This window comes from Scomber scombrus, chromosome 13, assembly GCF_963691925.1.
Source record: "Scomber scombrus chromosome 13, fScoSco1.1, whole genome shotgun sequence".
In the NCBI taxonomy this organism is placed as follows: domain Eukaryota; kingdom Metazoa; phylum Chordata; class Actinopteri; order Scombriformes; family Scombridae; genus Scomber; species Scomber scombrus.
In genome coordinates, this window is record NC_084982.1 from 7,886,327 (window position 1) to 7,905,147 (window position 18,821).

Below are 18,821 nucleotides of genomic sequence, written 5' to 3' on the forward strand. Positions count from 1 at the left end.
TTTTTTTTCTCTCTCTTTTATTTTTTGGTTGTGTTTTTAATCAGTGGCTTCTTTTCACTCACCTCCTCCAGCTTTTAAATCCTGTGCAGTGCTGTTATTTATTTATTCATCTTTTAGGTTTGATGATGCTATTGTCAGTGTGAGTGTTTGTTCTACTTAAATATTGCATGATATCATTTGCAAGCAAAGTTTTGAGTTAGTAATGTTAGATTGATGCCACAGTGGTAGTGCAAATGAGGAGATTTTATTCAGATATGGTACGCTCTTGCTGTGTGTGTGTGTGTGTGTGTGTGTGTGTGTGTGTGTGTGTGTGTGTGTGTGTGTGTGTGTGTGTGTCCATGTGTGTGTGTCCATGTGTGTGTGTGTCCATGTGTGTAGAGCCACGATGGTCTAGTATACTGGTAGGATATTGGCAGGACTGAGGAATGTGTGAGACTTCGCCCCAGATCTCTTTGTTCCCTCTCTCTCATTTTCTTTCTCCTTTTTTCTCTCCGGGGTTGCACACATCACACACACACACACACACACAGACACACACACGCACACACACACACACACGCACATAGTCAAACCAACTCTTGCAGAAAACCAGTTGAAACTTCCCACCGGCAGGAGAGAAATGTCTGGAATGTGATTATCACGTATTTGTGTTTATTTTATCACTGCGGGTCGCTCGCAAAGCAAAGAGGAAACCAGATCAGGCGCATGCCCGGCGCTTAGTGTGAAACTCTGTGTGTGTGTGTGTGGGTGTGTGTGTATGTGTGTGTGTACATGTGTGTGCTCAGTGGTGGTGGGTGGGTGGGGAAGGGATAGGGTGGGAGGGTAAAGAGTGAGAGCTATTTGGCAGTGCACGTGAGTGTGTGGGTGGTTGTGTGGGTGTCAGGGTGAGTGGGTGCAGAGCTCTCTTTGAGTGAGAGCACATGTGACTTGAAGTGTGTGTGGGTGTTGATTGTGTGTGTGTGTGTGTGTGTGTGTGTGTGTGTGTGTGTGTGTGTGTGTGTGTGTGTTTGTGTGTGTGTGTGTGTGTGTGTGTGTGTGTGTGTGTGTGTGTGTGTGTGCGTGTGTGTGTGTGTGTATATGCGTATAGAAAGGTGAAAAGTATGTGTGCGCAAAGGTAAGGTGATTGTGTGTTTCCGAGTCCAACTGAGCACCTTTGCATCGAAAAGAGGAGGACGGGTGGGGTGGAGGGGCAGAGGGTGGAGGGGGGGTTGGGAGAAAAAAAAGGGAAAAAAATCCACTCCCCTTTCCAAACCTCTTCGTCTTTCTTTCTGTTGTATGCTCATTTACACGCATGTACATGTACACACACACACACACACATACACACAGTTCAGGCGCCTGTCAAACCCAGTGCATTCCTGAGCGCTCGGACACACAGAGTCTGAATGGTGGGATGAATGCGGGGAAATTCAGCTGAAATGTGAGGACAAAAGCCAGGGGGACATTTAAGAGGGTTTAACTCCGCAGAACCCTGGGAATGAGAGAGGAAACACACACACACACACACACACACACACACACACACACACACACACATGCGCACTTACATTAACGCATGCCTACACGCGCACTGAAATGCGAATAACTGAACTCTAAAGTGTGTATACATCATGACACACACACACATATGTACAGCTGCGGCTCCAACAGGCTGTTAGAGCCTGGAACAGAGGGGAATTCCCAGGGAGGAGACAGTGAAAACAGTCGCTACACCTCTGCCTTCATATACACAATGGGCCTGAGAGCCACCATACCAGCAATGAAACACACTAGTGAAGGTATTGAAGCATTACCACCACTGCGGTACACCAGTAACTTGAATGGTAGACCATTGACTTCTACTGTATGCCGCTGACTTGAATTTTTCAAAACCACCAATCGCTCAAATGGAATTCTGCAAGTGTCAAATTCTCAAAGAATGACAAAGCGGCGTGGCTTGTTTGTAGGCTTCATGTGTAAGAGCTCAATCAGGAGTGAGTTGTCAAACTGGCTCGTAAAACAGAAATTGGCAAACTATGAGGGCCAACTATTGAAGAGGATTACTGTTATAACGTTTGAGATAAAGCATCATAACTCAAAACGCACAAGTTTATGAATTCCATTAGCTGTGGAAAGAATGCTACAATTTCCACTGATTTCGAACTTTATGATATTTCCAGCAATTATGTCAAACTGAGATTTCTTTTTCGCCGTTTTTTTTTGTCTTCTTTTTTCTTTGGAACCTCCAAAGACTAATGTGGTTTTCTTCTCGTCATGAAACAATACGTTATCAAACGCTCCGCCGCAAAAAAACATGCCCTTGCAAACGTCTTTATCTCTGACTTCAAAGCGAACCTGGTATCTCAAAGTTGTGATTTCATCAGGTGTTTGTCGTCTGTGCTCGGGCTGACAGAAAAGGAACTGGAGTTCAGTGGACATTGCAGGTCAACCTTTCCCAGTGCCTCTGATGTCCCGCCGCAGCTCGACTGCGTATGACGTGTGGCACGGGGGCACATTTCTGTTGACCTGGAATCAATATTGCTCACTCACCAGTCAGATCAATACGGGCAGAATTGAAAGCGCAACACTCGAAGGGGAAAATATGGGATTATCCCAAATCGCTTCAGTATTTGCATATCCTGATATGAGAGATTGAGCTCATTGTCGAGTGTTTTTTTTCTTTGTGTTACTAGTTAAACTTATTATTCAGTGTTCTTCATTCAAATCAAAGGTTTTTTTTCCAATGATGGGCTGTTTCTTTATCAAAATCACTTCAGGAAACGTGTGCGCTGTAGGTGTGGATTTGTTTGGCGGGGCTGACGTAGCAAAAACAAGCCAATGCCTCTGATTTCCTGCTTATCATGACAGTCTATATTGTGTGACTGTTTTACAGTAAATTAAAGTTCAAAATGTCAAATTCAGACAGCTTCCAAGCAGCTATGAGGTAAATTTGATTTGATCTGCCACCTCAATTCAGTAAATAGGCAAGATAAAAACCCCATGTGACAGATCAGTTTATGATTAAAATCAAACACAGTTCATCAAAAGCTGATGCATGATATAAAAAAAAACATGCCAGCATTTCATAACGTGCATTACTTCTGTCAGATGCTGATGGATCATTGTCAGTCAAGGTGAAATCCTGAATCAAAACTTCTTGTCTCACCTGCAATGTAAGGGGTTAAATTAATTTTGTTGTGAGGTTTACAGAAAACAGTTAATACAGAATATTTCTGGGAAGTTTACTTTAAAGAAATACCCATCCCAAATACCAGAAACGGTGCTCATAACACTACTCATAACCAGATAAGAGAACGAGTGGGCACCGTAATTTATTCAGGGAATTTCACAATATGAACCTAGTCATCATGCTGGTAATATTGTCAGCGTGGTTTAGAGACCTCATACCTCTTCAACCTGTGCCAGTGGAGAGAGAAAACAACCAGTGAAAACATTTGTTAATTTCCCAGATCGCTGTAGCAAATCACTCTCACTCTCAAAGTGAGAGTGATGAGACAGCCTGCGAGAGAAAGGGGAAGGAACAGGTGAGCAATGACAGATCATTTCACACATTTCACAGGAAATTTATACAAATGTAGATGCATATATTTAAGTGAGCAGGTACAATCCCACTGCAGGTGTATTTCCCCAAAACGGACAGACGCATGAGATACTGTTCTCAGTTGAGTTATGATTTTTAGGTGTTTTGCATTTAGTGTTTAATTAGAATTGTCTGTAAATATACATGAGAAGAGCTTCTTTTTCTGAATGAAATGGTTTTAGAATCTAAACTGCTCTGAGCTGATGCATTGTTAGATGTTTTAGGCTTTCTGCCTTTTAGTTCATTTGTAAAGATACCCAGCTGAGTACGATTCTTTACTTTTCAGCCTGTTTTTTTCTGAGCAACTATGATTTATTAAAGCAATTTTTTTATAAAGCAAAGACAAAGCACAGGGTGGTATTTAAAGAGGTATTATTACGTTATATCTGACATTTTGTGACATTTGTATAGTTAAAAGCTTCTGTGGAGAGCTATTTGGATCTGATGTGATCAGAGAAGCATTTCCAGATATTTGCATTTCACCAATCTCTAAACAGATGCAAATTTGATAATTATGTCTTGCTGTGGAGAAAAGGAAATCTCTAGCATTCATCATTCACCTGTTGTGCTTAGATGGAATAAAAGTGAAATGTGGCTTTACCTCAGTCTGTTGGGGACCAGCTGGACATTTTCCAAGGACCTCTAGGGGCTCCTGGACCCCAATTTGGAAACCACTGCTACTTTATTTATAACCTTTGTGCAAGGCAAAGAAAAAATCTTCCGTGTATGGCATGAGATTTCTTTTGCATGTATTGCAATTTCAATTTCTGAGATCATCTAGTTAAGACAAATAAGGAGGACAAAATTAGAGAAATGATTTTCTTTTAAACTTGACAAATGATCGTGTTGCCTCTTATTATTGCTTCTATTTGAGGAAAATGAGATTTGAATATCTGGTATAAGGCTGATTAGAATATAGTATTTGCATTAGAGTTGTTGCAAAATTAAATCAATTAACAGTTGTGCTTTTTAAATGTATTTTAGGACTTATTCTTTTTTTTTTTGTTGGTACTACTCATCTACTATCGAAATTTGGTGGGTTTCTTCCCCTTCTTTTTCACTTCTATTCACCTATGTGCACTTTTCGATGTTCGGCCGGCATCACTCTTCAGCTTTTAGTCTCCGCAATCTCTCAGGGACGGTCCCCGCAGCCTAAGGGGGGCGGCGGGGGGAGGAGGAGGGGAGGAGAGAGGGGGGGGGGTTCTTGCGGGCTGGGGTCGACTCCCGGCCGGCGCGGGGACGAATCTGCGGCCGGCTGATTTGAGTTTGGGTAGTCTGCCTCCAATCAGAAGCAGCAGAGCCAGTCAGTGGTATTTCCGACCGATCCGGTGAAAAACCCCGCCGGCAGTCAAGGCAGTCGACAGATAGATAAAACAGAGAGTACGACAGAGAAGGGACTCGCATCAGATGAGTAATAGAGCAGAATATCAGCAGACTTGATAGAGCGATCCTCCTCCTTTCTACTGCATATATATATATGTGCGTCCGCCTTCGCTTGTTTCACGGACACTTTTGTTTGAGCCGTCGGTGGTGTGTTTGCCTCTTGTGTGTTTTAGTGTGTGTGTACCGGATAGATCCAGGAGCGCTGCACTCGAGGAAGGTGTCTGCAAATCGGCTTTCTCACCCGCAGCTTAGCTCCAACTGCTGTGCAAGACCAAAGAACACAGGTACTAAAATTCATATTGTTAATTGTGATTTGCATTTTGGAACAGACATTTTTTTAGGTGTTATTATTCCCTTTAAACAAAACACGAATATTAACAATATGAAAAAGCTGTTTATGCACCAGCTTAGAATAATAGTCTCTTCTGATTTTATTCTTCTTATTATTCTTATGATTATTATGTATAAGTTGGCATTGTTTGTGGGATCTTGCAGCAGTGTGCTGAGACTGTTGAACATGGCATTGCAACAGTGTGTGGTCTTCACTGGCTCTGGCAAGACCATTGTGCACTCTTCACGTGCGTGTGTGTGCGCGCGTGCTTGTTTGCATGTGCGTGTGTGTGTGAGAGAGAGAGAGAGAGACAGAGAGGAGAGAGGTGGTATGTGAGTTGGGCTGGAGGAAATTCTTGTGTTTTGGAATGCGTTTACCCCGGGGGAGACCCCGTGACTTTGGGATAGACAAGGGGAGCTGAGAGAGGAAGAGAGACATAGAGACATACAGAGAGAGGGGAGAGAGAGAGAGAGAGAGAGAGAGAGAGAGAGAGAGAGAGAGAGAGAGAGAGAGAGAGAGAGAGAGAGAGAGAGAGAGAGAGAGAGAGAGAACTAGAGTACTTTAAGAGACTGACCTATTGTGAATGTACTGGCTTTCTAAGAAATCATTGTATCACTGATGCAGTGCTGTTTAATGGTTGTATCATGCTGATTGTAATTCATGATGAGGATGTTTGCAAATGTAACGACGCTGACAGTATCATTATAAACTATTAACATTTTTTCTATTTGATTTTTATTATTTTTTCTCTCAGACGACTATAATCAAAACCATGCCTTCCAATTGCAGATACAGTGTTGCTGTATCCAACAGGGGGCACTTGTGACACGTCTAGTACAGTTGGAGCAATTATTAATGTATGGAGACTAATGGACACTAATGTCAGCTGCCAACGTCTGTTTAAAAAAAAGTTTTTACAAAATAATTGCTTTCCCCTTTTATTGATCAGTTATAAACACACATAAATATAGACTTAAATATATATATTTTTTTGTGTGTTTTAAGAATGATAAATTCGCTGTACTTGGATTGCCAGTAATTGCTTTTATACAGTCACACTGCAAAACACTTATCTTCATAATCCTGTGAAAACAATGCAAATCCAAAATGTCAACTTTTCATGAGAGTCCAAACATGCACTTTTATATAATCCGATTTAAATTGCTTATTTAGAGTATTTAAAAGGAGAATTCCTTAATCCTTAGGTTTATTTGAAAAATTAAAAATCACCAAATTTGGATGAAATGGTTTTCACTTGGACAGCCACACTGTACACAGCGATGTTCTTTTTTTTTGCTTCAAGTGCAGTAATTTGCAGCAGGAGCTCACAGCCTCATACTGCTCCGTCCCCTTATTGTGACGCAGTTGGGACAGAAAGCAGATGTATACAGTGCATCCATACATGTATCAAACTACAGGTTTTTTCTTAAAATGCCTGCCAATAAGATCAATAACCTGATCTACTGTAATTTCTACATTCAGACAAAATAAGCTCAGAATGGTGGCATGGCTTAAAATACAAGAGCAGACTGAGGATTTTAAGGGTTTTGCTGCAGTTGATGTGTGTATGAAAAAGTTGACAGTGTGTCATATACTGTACTTGAAACTTGGACAGAAGTTAGTGCTTGGATTTACTTTTTAAACGGACAGACTGAGGTTAGGATCCCGGTTGGTATTGGACAGAGAACAGTGTTTCTGGAACAGTGCTGGGGACTAGAGGGAGAAGGACTGCTCGCCCACACACAAATGTGAGATATTCTAATGAGCAATCTGGCCCGTCTGAATATTATTCCGCTTTGCAGTACAGGCATCCTACGACGTGTGACACTGTGGGAGTCTATCAGTTTCTTGCAAAAAAAAAAATAAAAAATGTTCTTGATTTAATTTCAATAAAGGTGTCAGTGATGAAGATATCTGAAAAGGCTCAGTTTATATGAGTGACGTGCTCCTCTGCCACCTGTTTTTCACAGCTTGAACTCTTCATCATGCACATCAGTGACAAGGCAGCAAAGACTGGTGATCGAGGGCTCCTGTCCTGCTGGTAAGAATCACACATTGTCAATGATTTTCACTAATGCAGAAATAGTGTGAATTAATTTACTCAAGGGACAAATTAACCCTGGCAGTGGAAAAGAGATTCTCCTTGTTATAATCAGGTCCTCGTTAAACTGAGCTATTTGTTAATGGATTTTTGCTCTGGGCAACACCTAGTTAGTGCAAGTATTGCTGTTTTAGATCAATATTTTGACATAAAATCCTACACTTCCCAATGCATCTGATACAAGTAAAGACCTTTCATCATACTCATCAGTGTCCTTTTCTTAGATGTTGTAAAATCAATGCCTGTAGCTGTGATTTTACTACAGCCGACTGAGCTCAGCTGTGCTAAAAGCTCTGTACTTACAGTAGCCAACAGTACATGTGTGCATGAAACATTTTAGTGTACTCAATATTAACCAAAAAAAAATCTAATCTGGCCGCATTATTCACACACAAACACACATACACATATACAGTATGTGCCCACACACTCCCACGTGTTTCCCCTGCCTCTGCTCCCTTCAGATGTAAGGCACATGACATCATTAAAGAGGTGCTCTAAAATCAGTGTGGGTACTGCATGTGGGTAGGGAGTGTGTGTAGTGTGTGTTTTTGTTTCTGTGTGGGTGAGGGGAATGAAAGCCAAAGCTCCAGAGCCGTGGGCCTGTGTTGGCTGTGTGTGTGTGTGTGTGCCCAGCCGGAGGCTCTGGTCCTGGGCTGCGCTGCCTCCCACGCTGGGGTACGGCTGGGGCTGAGTGGGAGGGAGGAGTGGGAGGGAAGAGTGGGCTGGGGCTGTGAGTCAGCCAGCTGCAGACCCCCAGACAAGAGACCGCTGAGGGAAGAAACACACTGCTAGATTCCTCTCCCTGCCCGCATTTGAAGAAAGTAACGTTTTTGTTTTTTCACAAAGAGTGCACTGATCCTCGAGAATCAGCGAGAGAAGAAGAAGTAACTGCTGAAATTGCTGATCGATAGAGACGGTGGAGAAAAACTGTTTAAATGTCAAAGAGAAAAGCACACTTTCTGACAAGCCGATGGCTGACAAGATTGCAGACATGGTTAGGAAGTACAGTAGACAGAGGATGTCTGGTTGATGTTTGCATCTCTGCTTTCTTTTGTATGTTTGTGATGCAGGTTTAGAATTATTCAAACAGCACTGTTGGTAGCAGATTTACAACTTCCCTTTATTACTGTATGGTTTAGACTTAAATCTTCATGTATAACTACAGTATAGAGAAGGTCTGCTTCATGGAGTCCCAGCCAGGTTTCTCATTTTCCTGCAAGTCTCAGACAGATGGCCATATCAGGCCCAGCCCCATCTGCTGGAACCACTTGCTCTTTCTCACTCTGTCTGCTCTCTGAAAGAAGAAGCTGAGAAAACAGAACCCCGTGCTGTATGTCCATTTAATCTCCTGTGAATGACATGCTCACATTCCGCACTTGTGCATGCATATGCATAGTCCATTAGTCATAAGTGAGAGGGAGCATTCGTCATCTGTGATTGTGCTGGGTTAATAAGCATTGATATTCTTTAATGAGAAGATTCTTGTGTTGAGCTTGCACGTATGTGGCTTTCACTACAGACTGTGTGGATTAGAGTGTTATTAACTCAGATTATTGCATAAATAATTTCTCAATGTTCTCAGTTAAGAGTGCTTATGAGTAAAACTGCTGCTAAAAGGTGATAATTCACTCTCTATAATGACACACAGTACTGTGAGTCTGGTGATATGGAGGGTTGATTTTTGGAATTAATTCAGATAGATTTTGACTGAATTTGAAAGTGTTGGACAATTTGTCCTTTTGAATCGTTTGTAGGGTAAAACAGTAATTATATCAGGCCTACAACTAATCATTATTTCATTGTTGATTAGTCAGATTACTTTCTTTATTCATTTATTAATTGTTTGGTTGAGAAAATAGTGTAACAATATCCTTGAACCCAATGCAATGGCTTCAAATTGATGGTTCTGGCTGACCGACAGTCCATAACACAAAGATATTGGAAACAAATCTGCCAATCCTCACAACTGAGCTGAATGATGTTTGGCATCTATGCTTGAAACATTACTTAAATAGTTAATTGATTACCAAAATAGATGCAGATTCATTTTCTGTCTTTTGGGAAACCAAAACTGTCCATTAAAATACATCTTAATTAAATTATTGGGGTTAGGTTTGTAGCTTCTTAAGAGAAGGTGAAGCAGGTGTCATTCATATACTGCTTCCTCTGAAGCTTCAGAACTTCAATCAATACATAATCGTTCAAAGTTATTTGATTGAACAACAGATCAATCTATCCCCAGAGATGGAAGTCAGGCTCATGGCCACTGTGACCCTGTGAGCTCAGCAGCAGCAGCGGTGTTTCTGGGCTGGGTCACTTGCTCTGATAATGGAAGGTGGTTCTCCAGGAAACCCAGAGGGAGTCCACCAGTCTGGGGCGTGGGGGCTGGAGCCAGGGGACCGGCCCTGGGGTGTGGAGTGGCGGTAGATGGGGGGTGGTGGGAAATGCTGCAGGATAGCATTGGCGTGTGGAGGCGAAGCGGAGGTGGGACAAGCGAAAGAAAGGCAGGCGAGGTATGGCAAGGGAAGGACAGGGAAGTGAGAACAGGAAACGCTGGTCCGAGCGGTGGGGGGGGGAGTGGAATGTTTCACAAGAAGCCCTCTCCGCCCTGTAGCATCAGGATGAGGGCGTCTGCTGTTGGTGTTGCTGCTCAGACAGCCACCAGCCAGCGGGAGAGCTCATGTGTGACACATTCATCCTCAAAAACACACACACACGCTGCATCTTATTACACACACACATTCTCCACAGTGTGACCCCTCACCGGCTTGGCAGGGCTCACAGCTCTTATATCCTGTGAGTGGGCCAGCCAGTGGCACAGTCACTGCCTTCACATAGCCCACGTTGTGTGGTTGTGGAAGGGAGACAGAGAGAGAGAGAGAGAGAGAGAGAGAGAGAGAGAGAGAGAGAGAGAGAGAGAGAGAGAGAGAGAGAGAGAGAGAGAGAGAGAGAGAGGAGAGAACGAGAGAGAGAGAGAGAGAGAGAGAGAGAGAGAGAGAGAAAGGGTGTCTCATACTGAAGCTGTTTTTCCTCTGACACCTCTGAAAGGAAGAGGAAGAGGAAAGGGGAGGACAGAGAGGAAAGGAGGATAGGAGAGGGATGACAGGGTGGAGCGCCCCACTGGTCCTTTAAAGGAGTCACACTGCTGTCATGCAATATCTAACAGTACAAACACGTACATAATACATCTTTACAGCATGAATCACACAATGTTGACACAGACAGACATTTGATTTCAGTATCACTGGTCCATTATTATGTTGGTTTCTTTTAGATAAATAGCAACAAATATTACTATCGTTATTATTTTACTACATTCTGACAATTAAATAATTTATTACAATTTAGGTCTTATTTTTGTAGTTTTGCTCATTACTTTTATATATAATAAATAGTGATGGAATGTAACTTTTTTCCATTTTATACTACTTTGTACTATTTCACCTGATATATATTGTGCTTTTTAGTCCACTACATTTATTTGACTGCTATAATTACTTTATATTTATCTTATAAAATATGATGCTTTTTAGTTAATTGTTGCCTATATATTAATGTGGTTATAATAATAATCAAATAATATAAAGTATATAATATTACACAAATATTTATTTCTACTCTTTACATTTTTAGTACATTTTGGTAATAATACTTTTTTACTTTTACTTAAGTAAAATTCAGTAAGGAGTACATTTTTTATTGTGGTATTAATAACATTGTAGTCATAAAGTCAGTTGCTGAGATCTGGAAACACAGCAAAGCACAGGTTGTAAACAAAATTCTTGTTTAGTCTTTAATGTAATTGGAAGATAAAATGAAAGCAGAAGATAAATTACAACTACAAAATCACCACATCTGAGCAATTACTTTTTTTTGTGCACAATCATAACTAAGAGAAAATGATTTGGACCCAAGATGCAACAGACTAATATTATCCTTTAATAGTTCTGCTGTTACTAATACTACTTTTATGACAGCTATTACTTTATATAGCTTAACCATTGCATCACAATGGAGGCATGTGTATGTGAGATGTAATTAGACACACTTTCATAAGTAATGGAAAATTCAAGCATCACCAAAGCGCATCACAACTCAAGCTGCTCTGGATGTTTCTCGCTTAGAGGCGCTTGTCTGTCACCAGGGCTGCTGAGGTATCCCTGTGTGTCATCAGAAGTGTGGGGTTATCACAGGGTAATAAGCGCGTGTATGCACACACACACACACACACACACACACACACACAGAGGCAGGGCAAAGCAATGTAGAACAAGCACAGTGGACAGAGATAATACATGGAGTCATGCCTCCCCAGCGTGACTGTGACATCACAGTTGTATCTGTGTGCTCACTGTCTCCCCCTTGCTAGAAACAGACTGGCCTAATATAGTCAGTGGTCAGTGTAGATCATGCCACACACACCGGAGTTCTGCCTGTCATATTTTCGTCTCCTGTCCTTGGTTGGTTGCATGCAGGTCTGTCTTCCGAGGTGTGTTTGCACAGGCCATTTCAGTGAATGAAATGACGTCGCTGTTACGTCTGTTCTTGTCCATCATTGGCTGAGAGTTTCAGTCTGAGCACAGACAGGTGCATCTTTGACAAACTCTCCATGCAGTGTCAGTGTATGTGTGTGTGTGTGTGTGTGTGTGTTTGCCTGTGTGTGTTTTCATCATTGTTACTGCCTAATTCAGAATTCATTTGGATGTAATATTGTTATTTTAAAACATTCCTCAGTAATGTTAATATGCTTGCTTGATGTGGAAAATTTAGGCATGGAAACAAATTTCTTTAAAAATTGAAGTAAGGTTTTTCTGACATGTCTGTGGACAAGGAAGGCGTAAATTTTTACTTCTCAAAATGCCATTTTCGTCCCCCTCACTTGCATTGTTACTAAAAAATCTCTGTTATTTTACTGCCCACCCATCATATTCCAGATAAGAAAAGATGTGAGTTAATAAAAATGTTGATAATGCATCGCTTCAGTCAGTTCAGTTATTACCTTGAGATCGCAGCAGTAAGCTCAGTGAGCAGCATCCAGTGGATGTGCTTATGCTGTCAGAATGATTTTGCTAGTCTGCTAGTTTTTTTTATTTTATGAAGGATGTTGAGGCTGGAAGATGAGAGGAAGACCTGCAGACACTACTCAGGGCTGAAAAAAAACCAAATGGTTGTATTTACAGTTAATAGTCTTTGTATGTGTGTGTGTGTGTGTGTGTGTGTTTGTGTGTGTGTGTGTGTGTGTGTGTGTGTGTGTGTGTGTGTGTGTGTGTGTGTGTGTGTGTGTGTGTGTGTGTGTGTGTGTGTGTGTGTGTGTGTGTGCTTTATAGATCAATACTTTAAATGATTCTGTGTTGGCAAGAGATACACCTACACAAACAGCCTCTAGACTGTAGTGACTGTTTCTGAACCTCACACTCTGCCTGTCCTCCTCTCTCCCCTGTTGTTTGATTTATTTGACTTTATCTCACCGGCTCTTTTTAAAAAAAAATCCCTGTCTGTGTCACAAGCAACTCTGGTCAGCCATTAAACTGCCTCTCACACCGGCCCAGCAGAATTCCCAGGCTGCTCAGCTGCCTGAGTTCACACCTTTTTGTCCACAGGAATCTCAGGAATCCCCAGCTTCCTTTCCACTGCAATATCCATTGTGTGTGTGTGTATGTGTGTGTGTGTGTGTGTGTGTGTGTGTGTGTGTGTGTGTGTGTGTGTGTGTGTGTGTGTGTTTTGGTGTGTGTGTGTGTGTGTGTGTGTGTGTGTGTGTGTGTGTGTGTGTGTGTGTGTGTGTGTGTGTGACTATATGAAGGAATGGATCTCCGCCCTTGTATCCACCAGAGAAAGCGAGCAGGCGGTGTTCAAATTGTGCCCACAATAGACTGAGTCACATTCTAAAATGGCAAAACTCTCAGTTACTGTGAAACTTTACTCTTTAAAACAGACTTTAATGTCAAACTGGCGCTACATGATATGAACAATGCCATTTTGAAATTGTGACATCTCACGCACGCACACACACACACACCAAATAATCATTGCTGGCACCTAAATAAATCTCAGATCTTAATATAAAAATGTTTTAAATTTAATGTTAAAAGATTACTGTTAAAAAAATATACAAAAAATACAAATAGGTACACACCCCAATTTATTTTGTTTTATGGTTAAATAATTGTAGATTGCTAATTTGTCAGGATAGTCACAGCAGCACTATTTTCATTTTCATATGAAATATGAAAAATAATATTTTGCTCCCAGTGAGTCATTGTCCCCAGCTGAATAACAAGATGAAGAATAATCTGTCACATTGCTGCTTTTGGCTCAGAACAGCAAATGCCAAAATGAACAGTTGAACTAAAGTAACTCCACGCAGGAATAAAACATTTGTTTTCAGAACAACCTGAAAAAAAGAAATACATAACAGAATAATCTGTGTTATTTCAGCACATCAAATGAGAGTAGATAGTGAAGCCAGGCAGATGGAGTTCTGTGTGTAAACCTTTGTGTTGACTACTACAGGTTAATGCTGCCGTCTGTTGGCGGGTCTGGAGTCATTTAGCCGACTCTCACCCTGAGTCATCCCCCTCTCGAGCCCATCCTGTTGCCGGGACTCAGCTGCGACCATTGAACACAATGAGAAACACACAGAAACCCATTCACTGGTCCGACACACGACAGGCTGTGATTCACCCACACCCACTCACTCTCTACCCACCCATGAGTCGGTCAAAGTCACTGCTGGATGTAAATATGGTAAAACATGGTTAGACATGGAAAGACAGATGATGTTAAACAGTCAACAAAACAACCTCTTAGAAGCTGTTCTGGACCTTTTGGACATGTCATGTGATCTTCATCCATAGGTAGTTTGTCCACTTGTTGTAGAGATTGTAGATGTTTAAGTAATTATTTTTTAAGTGCACTTTAAGATCTTCTTAGCCATGTTGGCTTAAAAAAATATTTAATTGAGAGTAGAAATAAGGAATTGGCATTTCAGTTTCATTTTTTTGTTGTGTTTACTAACAGAAAATATGAGTCGTATCAATCCTAGTTATGTATTTATAATGTTATTCTGCACAAGAACATGATCTGAGTCAGAGGTTCCACACTTGACAGTCACATGGGTGGGATGCAAGAAAAATCAATTGCTCCGTTTTTACTTTTTCTAATAATATTTTCATGGGAAATACAGAACATTTTACATTCTGAGGACTCTAAAAAAAAAGAACTTCTCAGAACTCAGAAATTGCTTTGTACTAAGGGATCACTGGCCAAAAAGCTTGTTTTTAGGGGTGGCAATACACAGCTAGAAAGTGTGTATATAGGTCAATTATTACTTCACCCAACCAGTTACATGACTCACAGAGGTTATTTAAAAAAGTTATGAATGGACCCTGACAAAGGCAACTCTCCAGTTCCACAGACTAGCCTGTGTGTGAGTGCATGGTTACAGTGCATGTTTGCGCACTACAATAAGTGTAACGGGAGTGTAGCATGGGTGCAGCATGGCCTTTGATGAGTCACATGGCCTCCTGTGAGTAACAAACCAACTATGCAATTCCTGAAGTTTGAGACTCCCATTCAAAACCCCAGCCCACCCTCGCCCCAAACCCCAGTAGGGAGGAGGGAAGGGTGGGGCAGGGTGGGGTAGGACCGTACTGTTGATAGGTGTGGTTGGTCGGGATGGCGTGTTTTCTGCGGCAGAGAATTGAAGTGGGGTAAAATAGCAGGATGTAGGTAAGAACCGGGATCCAAGAAAAGTGGGTGAGGAGAGCAGGGTGAGGGTGAGGGTATTTTCAGGTCATGATTAGAGGTGAGGAGCTCCCCGTTAGCGGTCAACACATGGTAATGACCTCTGGCCATTTCATAATGTCTCAGGCTGTCCTCGGCTCTGTCAGTGTTAACCAGTGTTTGGGATTTTCTCTGTAAACTCAGGTACTTTCTTTTTAGTGACTGTGGTCACCACGGGGTTACTCGTTTATTTTTTTTCTATCCATTCTTGTAAACTCAGGTACTTTCTCTTTGTGGTTGCAGTCTATCTTATTTCAATCACGTTCACACCAGTTTTTTTATTTTTTTTTATTATTGTTTTTGCATGTGATCGACCGCAGCACCGAAATCGCCAGAGCAGATGACACAAGATGCTCGTATATTAGCCTTTTTGTTTATGTGGTTGTCTGTGTGCATGGGTGGAGAGTGAAGTGCTGCCACTATGGCTGGAAGTCATAAAGACCCCTCTGCTGTGACCGCTGTGTGTGTTTTCAGTGTGGGGGGGCCACTGCTTATGTCCCTGCCTCCTTTCCCTTATTTAGAGACGGGTCCCTTTCTAAAGACGTCCGAAATCTCTGGCAGGGGAGTTTCCTGCTTTTGAAGACTCCCGGCACACACACACACACACACACACACACACACACACACACACACACACACACACACACACACACACACACACACACTCTCTCTCTCTTACACACAAATGCAGAGAGAGAGAGACCGAGAGAGGCTGCCCTTCGTTTTTTTCCTCCTCCCTCTCCCCCTCCCTCTTCCCTCCTCTCTTTTTTCTGAATGGATGCCCTCGCTCTAACCTCAATTGAGAGCTGTGTAACAGGACACTGCCCTCAGCAGCAATGGCTCAGCCCCCTCTTTAACAGCCACACTATAAGAGTGCAGCGTCGGTCGGTGTGTGTTAGAGAGTATGTCCAACAGTGTCTGTCAGGGGCTGAGGGAGAGAAGGGAGGGTGAAGGGTGAGAGAAAGAGAGAGAGGAGCGAGGGAGACTGCCGTGAAACATGTGATAGCGCAACTTTGGCGGGGCTTATAGGGAGTTTAACGGCTGTAGTGTCTCCAGAGCTCTGGGAAAGCACCTTTAGCCCAGAGGGAGCCTCACAAACTGTCTGTGTGTGTGTGAGTGAGTGAGTGTCTGTGTGTGGCTGTGTGAGAAAATGTGTGTGTGTGTGAACCGGCTATGTAGTGCTGCTGCTGTCACTTTAAGCCTGTTACTGATTACACTCAGAAGAATGCAACGGGAGGAGGAAAAAAGACAGGGAAAGAGATGAGGAGACATGTAAGGATGAAATCTTTTAGGAGTTGAGCTCCGGCAAGTTTTGTGTGACTTGCCCAAACAGCCGTGGACAGTGACGTGGGTGAGAAGTTGTTACCCAATAGCGTCTCTTCTCTCTCTCTCTCTCTCTCTCTCTCTCTCTCTCTCTCTCTCTCTCTCTCTCTTTCTCTCTGATGGATCAAGCAGAGTTAAAGTGAAGGGGAACCCGGAATCCCACTTTGAAGCAAGGACAGAGCAAAGGACACCCAGAAATGGAGAAAAACCTAAAGAGAAAAAGAAACTCGGGGGTTCCCTCATTCCAAACTCGCCGGGAGGAAACACGACTCTCACCCAGACGGGTAAGTGAAAAAAGAAAGAGAAAAAAAAGGAAAGAAAGGGGAAATAGGTTCCCAGAAAGTAGAGCTGCTGCTGTTGATGGATATCATATGTTACAAGTTAAGGTTGAGAAACTGCTCCCAGATCCTTAATAGGCTGAGCAGAAACTGAGAGGGAGAATAGGAGGCTCTGATATTGGCTTAATTTTGGGGAAGAAAAAAAGAGTCACATGACCCATCTTTTTTTCTTAAAGCCGGTGAACCATTAGGTTCAGCTTGTCAGGTCGTGGACTGTTCTGAGTTTGAATGGTCATTTGTCGTGGAGTGAGCGTTACCTCACAATGTGATCACATTACAGAAGAGCTGATTCACTGTTACATAGTCGACTTGTCTGGCTCACACTCTGCTGCGAGGCTTACTTACTATGGCTTGGATTACTGTACAAGGGAAGCACAATGTATGGTATGTACTATCGTCAGTGCTGTAATAACCTGTGTGCCGTGACAGAGTTCTATATGAAAATGTCTCAGTAAAGACGCTGTAGAGATGTGATAAAAATAGGTCTTTGTGGTTAATAGAGAAAAAAAAAATTTTTTGTTCAGAGGCACCACTTCCTCTCTCTCTGCTTCAGTCACGCTGTGTCTACCTCCCCCACCATCACCACCCTCCCACCTTCCACCCCCCACGCATTTCATTTGACACAGATAGCACAGTCCACTCCTACTGCTCAGCGGCAGAGGGCATGAATGAACTGAGAGTATGGGTGGGGGCGTGCGGGGGGGGAGGGGGGGGGGGGGGTTTGAGGGAAGGGGGGCGATACAATATCATACAGCATGGACAGCGCAGTGTGACTTCTTTATGAATGGACATGGCAGGCATCTGATGTGATTGGCTGAGTGGGGCGTGACGACTGATGACTGCAGATCTGGGACTTGATGTTTAGATTCATGCTGCCCTTCGCTGTCGGTCTCTCCTGGTTACCACCTTTTAAAGCGCTGCTGCATGAGTATATTTATCGGTGTCCATGTGTCCGTGTGTGTGTGTGTGTTGGGGAGTGTATGAGACACAGAGAGAGTGTTTTAGAGGTTGTGTGAATCTGTGCTAGCAGTTCTGGGTTACATGTGTATGTCTAAGGGGGCTTAGTCACAAGCTGAACAGTGGGGGGTGTGTGTGTGTGTGTGTGTGTGTGTGTGTGTGTGTGTGTGTGTGTGTGTGTGTGTGTGTGTGTGTGTGTCTTAAAACCGTGGCTTTTTAAAGTTGTGGCTCTCTGCCCAGCTGTTGTTCTTCAAATTATCTCCCACTCTCTCTGACTAAGACGACGCTCTCTCAAACCACCATTACTCTTACTCACATGTCATGTAATAAGAGGGCAGGTCTCCAGAGTTAATACGTAATGATGCTCCATTTAGAATCGCTCGGATAAGCCAGAAAAACACATTTCCCATTTATTTGAAAAACAGTAGATTTGGAAATCAATTTAAATTGAGTAAGCATACATTTGAGGAAGAGACACTGTCCCGATGTTGAGATATTGTAGCAGCTTATGATCAACACAGCTGGAATAGTGGCTGCAGTTAGCTCTCAGTGCTACCTGCCATTGACTTAAAAGATTTAATTAAGGACAGGGTGGTGTGTGTGTGTGTGTATGTGCGTGTGTGTGTGTGTGTGTGTGGTAATAGAGAGCCCATACCCAGCATCACCATGTCAGCACCTGCCAGCATGCACACCCTGCTCTGTTTCTTTGTTTTACTGCATCACGCTCTTTTAGCTCTAACAAAGATTACCGCAGTTCCTTGACTTCCCCACAACATTGTCTGTCCCTCTCCAACTGTTTATGGCACCAGGAGGTGTGTAGGTGTGTGTGTGTGTGTGTGTGTGTGTGTGTGTGTGTGTGTGTGTGTGTGTGTGTGTGTGTGTGTGTGTGTGTGTGTGTGTGTGTGTGTGTGTGTGTGATAGAGAGCACGATATAGAGAGAGAGTGAGGAGTGGTGATAAGAAACCAGCCGTAAACTGTCATGATGGTGCGCAAGGATCTATCAGCGCTTATCAAGGCTGCATT